This window comes from Nicotiana tabacum, chromosome 4 (assembly GCF_000715075.1).
Source record: "Nicotiana tabacum cultivar K326 chromosome 4, ASM71507v2, whole genome shotgun sequence".
Classification (NCBI taxonomy): Eukaryota; Viridiplantae; Streptophyta; class Magnoliopsida; order Solanales; family Solanaceae; genus Nicotiana; species Nicotiana tabacum.
In genome coordinates, this window is record NC_134083.1 from 29,020,559 (window position 1) to 29,028,173 (window position 7,615).

A 7,615-nucleotide genomic window follows, 5' to 3' on the forward strand; every position below is an offset into this window, starting at 1 on the left:
TTACAATTCCTGTATTGCAACCGAGCAAGGCAATTAGGTATATGTCTATTCTAATTGCGAATCCGTTCCCCGATGCCCGGGGTTTAAGAACTTGCTCTATTTAATTCTATATACAAACTAGAGTTCCCACATTCGAGTTCAACTCTAGATTCGTAGATAGTATTTCACTGTTAGCTACTCAGCAAAATAATTAAAAACAGAATTAAATAAACAACCCAATATGATAAAATTAACTTCCTCAAATTAAACTTCAAACATCAACATTCATGTATACCCATGACCCTAGAACAATAGGTTTCTTAGCCACTCATGTTCATACAATCATCAAAAATAATATTTTCAAACATAAAATCAATGAATACTAGGAAAGGGATGAAAGAATTGATCAAATCCTTGCTTTCGAGTGTTTGGCGCCTCCCTCTTCTCTCTAAATCACGTCCTCCCCTCAAAAATAGGTTTAGGTTGGCTTTTATATGAGTTGGGGGCGTCTAGGGGTCGAAATAACCGAGTCCTAGTCGAAAAAGGACACTTTCCCGTCTTGAGCGTCCAGGGCAGCGTGGGGCGCTGGCCCTGGCGATCAAACATTTTGGCTGCTGTAAATTGCGCCACAGCCAGCGTCCCACGCTGGCTGTAGCCCTCAAATCTCCCTTTTTGCGATTTTGTCCCGATTTTGCTCCAATTCGCGCCCTTTCGTCCCAAATTGCATCCGAATGATTCCTACACATAGAAATACCAAAATTTAGCACAAATAATCATATTAAACATCTCAAATCGTCGAGACATGAGTAAAATGTGAGGCGATATATATCAAAATATGCATACATTAAGCCGATTATCAAGACCATTGGTGCATTTTGTTTTAAGACTATCTTTTATTTTATTTATACTCTTTAATTGTATTTTCGCAGGAAAATAACTAACTGATATCGGTCGGTTATATTAAAAAATAAAATTACCGATCGAATTCGGTCGCTTTTTAAAATGACCGGCCAAATTAACTGAGCGATTTTGGTCGTTTTTTTAATATTAATTTTAATTTATTTGAAATGAAAAAACTCAAAAATAGTTTCCCGCATTTTTGTGCCAAAAAAACCGACCAAAGTTGATCGGTTTCGTAAAAAAAAAATTATTTTGAAAAACCGACCGACTTCTAGTAGTGTACACATGTGAAATAACTACATAAATATATGCAAGTTTCCTTTCTAGAAATAATATACTCATACATACTTATAACTTCAATCATAGATATATATTTTCAAACCAAAAATCAATGAAAGTTGCACCTATATTTTTTTGTTATACACAAATTAAAGGATTAAAATAAAAAGAGAGTCCCAGCAGTACAACAAAAAAATGCATAAAGTAAATCAGTGATGTCTTTTGGCGATACTTCCTGCCACCGATTTTTATTCAACTTTCTGCATCTTCTTATTATAAACCTATGTGTATGTTTTTTGTTTGTATGTTTTATTCATCACACATATAAAGACCTTAAGTTTGAATGAATTAATAGCATCTGATTCTGAATTGCCTCTTTATTTACTTATCAGTAGAGGAAAAATAACTCCTTCATAGAGTTTAATTTGTTAAAATCCAAGAAACATTACAAAATGAGTTTATTATAGCATCGATCTTCGCACTAAACGTCAAATGCAGAAAATAAAGTTTCTTCTTTTTTATTATATCGAAAAAACAGCCAATTTAAACCAATATGAAATGAGTCAACCACAAAAAACGAAAAAGGAAAAGAAAATACAGCGAGTGTCTTGTGTCAAGCTCATCACTTCATGACTTGCCTCATTACTGTCAATCATTCTCATTGCGATGCGTCTTTTTATTTTACGCTTCATCTGCATCTAAATAATCCAAATAAAATAGTCAACATTCACTATCTTTAAATGATAAACTTCTAATAAGCAGAACATATGGAAAAGAAAGAAAGTAAGAAAACCTTGAAGTTCAGAAACTGCCAATAAGAACTTTTGCCTTTTTTCATTTTGTACTTCCTCTGCATCCCACAAAACTAACCAGAGTAGTCAATTTTCACTATTCTAATCATAAAATTAGTATAAAGCAGAATATATATAAAAAAAGAAAGCAGACCTTGAAGTTGCAAAAGATTCAAAGAGAGACCTTCCGTTGAGAGACGAAAGCAACGCAGTTCTATTGACTGTTAGGTGCGCTTAAATAGGAACAAAGAATGGTTAGATATCAGAATTGACTGACTTTTGAAATCCAGTGTAAATGACCTTGTTAAATATGGGAAGGGAAAAAGACGTTTCAAATATTTGAAGAGCACCTTTTAGTGATGACTGTTTTCCAAAACGCATGGATAAAGTTGTAACCTATAGAATCTGTAAGGTCACATCTTTTAGAGAAAAAGAAATAACTAAGGGGAAATATGAGAAAAAATGCCAAAAAAATGAGAGAAGAGATAAATAGTAATCCTAGCTTAAGAGGGATGCCATGTCAACATTCTTTTACCCTCCTTATATTTATTTATATATATATATATATATATATATATATATATATATATATATATATATATATATATATATATATATATATATAGATAGATAGATAGATAGATAGATAGATAGATAGATAGATAGATAATTTTTGAAAAAAATAATAATAAAAATATCCAAAAATACCCAATAGTAATGTATAGAATGAATAAATTTTATCTAACTGCCCTGAATAAACATTACCATAGGTGACACTAACATGGACCAATCAGAAGAGGTAGAGCCACAGTGTCGGCTACAGGTTCGACTGAACCCAGTAGCTTTTATTAATTTAGAACCCAATAACTTAAAAATATTAGAATCTCGAACCTATAAGCTTGAAATCCTGCCTCCGCCATCTGCCAATAAGTTTTTGTCACAATAATATTATTTTAATTTAATTTCACTTCATTGTTTCCCCTATTAACCAACCAACTTATCGACATAAATTATAGATACGGTGTAAAATTTAGATAAATTCAAATCTGGATCTTGTATGATTTAAATTCGAGAAGGAGGAGTTGCTTTATATCAAGGGATGCACTTGATAAACAAAGGGATCTTTATACAAATAATCGGTTACGTTCATTGTTTACTTTTTCTAGGTATATACATTAATTATGCATAATTATACACATATATTACATAAATTATACCTCTACTGACTATTTTTTAATTTAAGTGGTTGAGTGGACGATTATTTGAGTTAATTCTTCGTGAACAAAAACGTAAAAGTTCTGCTTTTTATCAACAAGAAAAATTCAGAATTTATCGAATGAATGTTTCGCTTTTTCAAGGATCAACTGGAAAAGTAACCAAGACCTTTGGGCTTCACGATTTTTGCACTTTGAAAAATTCAGAATTTATCGAATGAATGTTTCGCTTTTTCAAGGATCAACTGGAAAAGTAACCAAGACCTTTGGGCTTCAAGATTTTTGCACGAAAAAGTGACATTGTACGGGCGCTATCAAATTAATAGCTTAATATATATATACATTTATGTATATCACGTACAAAAAATATATAAATTTTATATACTTTTACGGTTATCGAATGTACATGGTTTCAGCCACGGGCTAATAATGATCGTTGCCCTTTTTGCTTTCATGGACTCGGCCCAAACTCTAACATGCATTAGCTTTGTATACTAATAATATCTTGTTTAGTACACTATTTGAACTTATGCATTAGTTATGCACCTTATTTGGTATTATCCTATGCATAACTAATGCATAAGAAATCATGGTATTAACAATGCAATGGTTTTTAATGCATGTATTAGCTTAGTTAAAGATAAAATTGTCCTTCAAAATTTATGCTTGATTAAAATATGTTATTATATTTATGCAAGTTTGAAATGATTCAAGAAAGTGGGAAATAAAATCATATCCCTAGTAAGTAAATAAATACTTAGCATATATTATTTTTTATAAATAAATATTTAGTTCTATACTACAATATAGGCAGACAAATCAAATAATTTTTTTAAATCCTTTTTCATAAAAAAATATTCCTCAACATATGTTTCTTTTAAAAGATAAAGTGATGGACTAGTTATGAGGGTAGTTTTGTAAACAAACAATCTTTTAGAAATTGTGTTATGCTTTAATACATCAAATCAAACAATATATAAGAAATATGTCAGCATAACTAATACCAGCATTACTAATACCACATTCAACATTATTACTTCACCTGCTGACAGTTCAAACACCGAGTCACATACCCCACAATATCTTTCTTCATTCTTCTCCACTAGTAGTGTTGTTTCAAAACATAGTATATCTTCTCGATGCCAAGATGAATGGAATACTGTGAACGATGGGCGCTCCCATAACCCATCAACATTGGGCAAACAAATCCTACCCTAAAGCCTCAACACCCCATTTATACACTCTACCAAATGACCCCTAAATATTTGGTCTCCTTTCTGTTTGTCAATTCGAAGTCTCGAACATAGGTATGGTACCTACACGCAATGGTAGCTGGATGGAGGCAACAAATTAGGATGAAAGCCACAAATGTTTCAGTGGGCTTAAACATCAAACCAAGTAGGCCCAAAACGAAAGCAAATGGCCCAAAAAGAATCATCCATATTGAAGAATTAACTCAGATAGTTGCTCACCTAATCTCTTAAACTTAAAATAGTTGGCGGATATATAATTTATGGATAATTTATGCATAAATATATATAATCTATGTATATCGACTAGAAAAAATAAATATTAAATATGGCCGACTATTTGAGTAACAATCTCGTATACCTTTTGGTCCAACACGAATGGTATTTTACAAGCATCCAAATCAGAAAGTGTCGAGCCTTCTAATCAAGTGGTTGAGTTATTTTCTAAAATTGAATATTTGAAGAATGACAGTTTGACGATAGCCTAAACATAGAACCAATCATATATAGGAGCGATCCAGATTTCAAAAGCTAAGTGTTTTAGGTTTAGAATGATCCTAAATGTATATCTGACTATGTTTCAGTTTCGTAGTATGTGAAAGATTGAAGAAGGGAATTTTGCAGAATTTTTTGTCTATTCTTTCATTCACTGTACAGATATTTATACATGTATTTGTTGTAAAAGAAAATTATAAAATAAAATTACTCTATACAGTTGTCTAATTCCTATTGTCGATGTCTATATGGGTCGTTTGGTAGGGTGTATAAGAATAGTGCGGAATAAGGTGTATTAGTAATGCATGGGTTAGTAATGCATGGGTTAGTTATGCATATATTATTTCTTATCTACTGTTTGGTGTGGTGTATTAAAATTATAATGCATTGCATAATTTTTAAGAAAAAGAGTTGTTTATAAAAATGCCCTCCATATTCTCAAGCTTTAAGAGACTTTAAGGATAATTTTGTCTTTAACCAACCTAATGCATGCATTAGTAGCCTTGGTATTACTAATGCCATGATTTTCTATGCATTACTTATACATAGGATAATACCAAGTATGATGTATAACTAATACAAGTATTAGTTATACGTAGGTTGAAAAAAATATATCAAACAAGGTATTAATAATGCATAGAGCTAATGCTTGCATTATTTTTTCTAATACCTCCTACCAAACGGCCCCTAGTCTCTAAGACTAGGTAAGCCTATCAACATGCGGAATAATAAAAATAACAATTAAAAACTTTTAAAATCTCAACCTCTCATTGCATAAAGAAATTTCCAAAATCCGGTGAAATACAAGTCACAAGCTTTAATTAAAGAAGTAGTACGAATATCTTTATACATAAGAGTCTAATGTGAATCGGGAAAATAACATTATAAGAATAAAAGGGGACTCCGAGGTCTGCGTACGCTGACAGATATACCTTGAAGTCTCTGCGTTCAGCTAGCTCACTGATACCTGGTCTGATAGGAAGTACCTGGATCGGTACAAAAAGATGTGCAAAAGTGTAGTATGAGCACACCACAGCGGTACCTAGTAAGTGTCAAGCCTAACCTCGGTAGAGTAGTGACGAGGTCAGGTCAGGGCCCTACTGGAATTAATAAGAGTAGGGCGAAAAGAGTAACAATATAATAACAATAATGACAATGGAAATGAATCATGTAAGAAACATGTCAAAATTTAACTACACAGAATAAGGGTAATATCTCATAGAAAGGAAATCATGAACTTTTATAATTAAAGAAATCACGAAATAACCGAAAGTAAGTGCAGCCATAAAGAAATATCATCAAGGGCACTCCCGAGGTACCGCCTTGTAGTCCCAAATCATAAATAAATTCACAATATCTCATTTTCTTATATCACCGCGGCAGCCTTACACATTTAATTTTAAAGAAAAATATTTTTTTCGAAATAGCATCCCGCGTTTTAGCCACTTTTATCATACCGCATGACTTCTAGTAGTTCTCCTACTAGCCGCGGGTATCAAGCCACTCTTATCTCACCGCATGTGTTTCAACCCCCTGACCTTATACCACCGCATGTGTATCAATATCACAATTTGCACCTCAAGTGCCCGAATATTTTAACTTGCCAAAATAAATCAACAACAACAATAATTTCCATAATAAGGAGCCCACTGCTCAATCACAATGAGTATAAAATCTCACAAAATATTTAGGAATAAATAACTCAGCAAAATAAAATTTCACAATTTTTAACATGTTGCCTCAATACCAAAATTTGAAATAAATGTTGAATACTTCATATTAATAATAATTAGGTTAAGAAATTTCACCTTCGATTAATGAACACAATAAAAGAAACAAGTTTTAAACTAAACAAGTAAAGCAATTAGCAAGAAATGGTTAGACAATTTTTAAGAATATAAAATAATTCAATGATGATGAATATAATATGATAAAATAATTTAATTAATATGCAACAGTGATTTACACAATTTAAAAACATAACCTTCCATATTTAGTCCGTGTACACACTCGTCACCTTGTGTACACGACTTTCAACACATTGCAATTATCACATCAATACCAATCCTAGAAAAATTTCTCCCACACAAGGTTAGACAAGTCACTTACCTCGATTTGCTCCAATTTAATCCACTAGTAGGCCTTTTCCTCGATTATCCAACTCTGAATGACTCGAATCTAGCCAAAATAATTCGATACAATCAACAAAAATTATAGGAATCAATTTCATAAGAACATACTATATTTTTCAATAAAATTCGAAATTATCTCAAAAATTGCATGTGGAGCCCACGTCTCGGAATCCAGCGAAAGTTACGAAATATGAACGCCCATTCAACCACGAGTCTAACCATACCAAAATTACTAAATTCTGATAAAAATTCTGCCCTCAAATCCTCAAATTTATCCAAGAGGGTTTTCAAACTTTTCCAACTTAATTCACCAACTAAATAATAAAAACAGTGATGGATTCAGGTAATCTAACCAAAATTCAGTTAAGAATACTTACCCCGATATTTTTCTTGAAAATCTCCCAAAAATCGCCTCTTACCGAGCTCTAATTTGTCAAAAATAAAAAATAGGACGAAATTCTATTTTCAAAACTTAAACTTTCTGCCCAAGCTTTTTCTTCTATGCGATCGCGGCCAAAGGCAGGCGATCGCGAAGAACAAAATAAGGTTACCTAGAATTAAGCTTATGCGATCGC

General features: G+C 32.2%; 1 long non-coding RNA gene across 3 annotated transcripts; it reads right to left on the reverse strand.

Annotated features, from left to right (window-relative positions):
• Nucleotides 1–262: 262 nt before the first annotated feature.
• LOC142180190 (uncharacterized) lies at nucleotides 263–2,340 on the reverse strand. 3 transcript variants are annotated; one of them, XR_012708348.1, is made up of 3 exons: nucleotides 1,952–2,056; nucleotides 1,757–1,856; nucleotides 263–717 (listed from the first exon to the last, which is right to left on the reverse strand). It is a non-coding gene; the product is annotated as an uncharacterized LOC142180190 (long non-coding RNA). The 3 variants fall into 3 exon arrangements; XR_012708347.1 differs by lacking the exon at nucleotides 263–717 and adding an exon at nucleotides 2,104–2,340 and having other exon boundaries at nucleotides 1,551–1,856; nucleotides 1,952–2,008; XR_012708346.1 differs by lacking the exon at nucleotides 263–717 and having other exon boundaries at nucleotides 1,551–1,856.
• Between the last annotated feature and the right edge of the window lie 5,275 nt (nucleotides 2,341–7,615).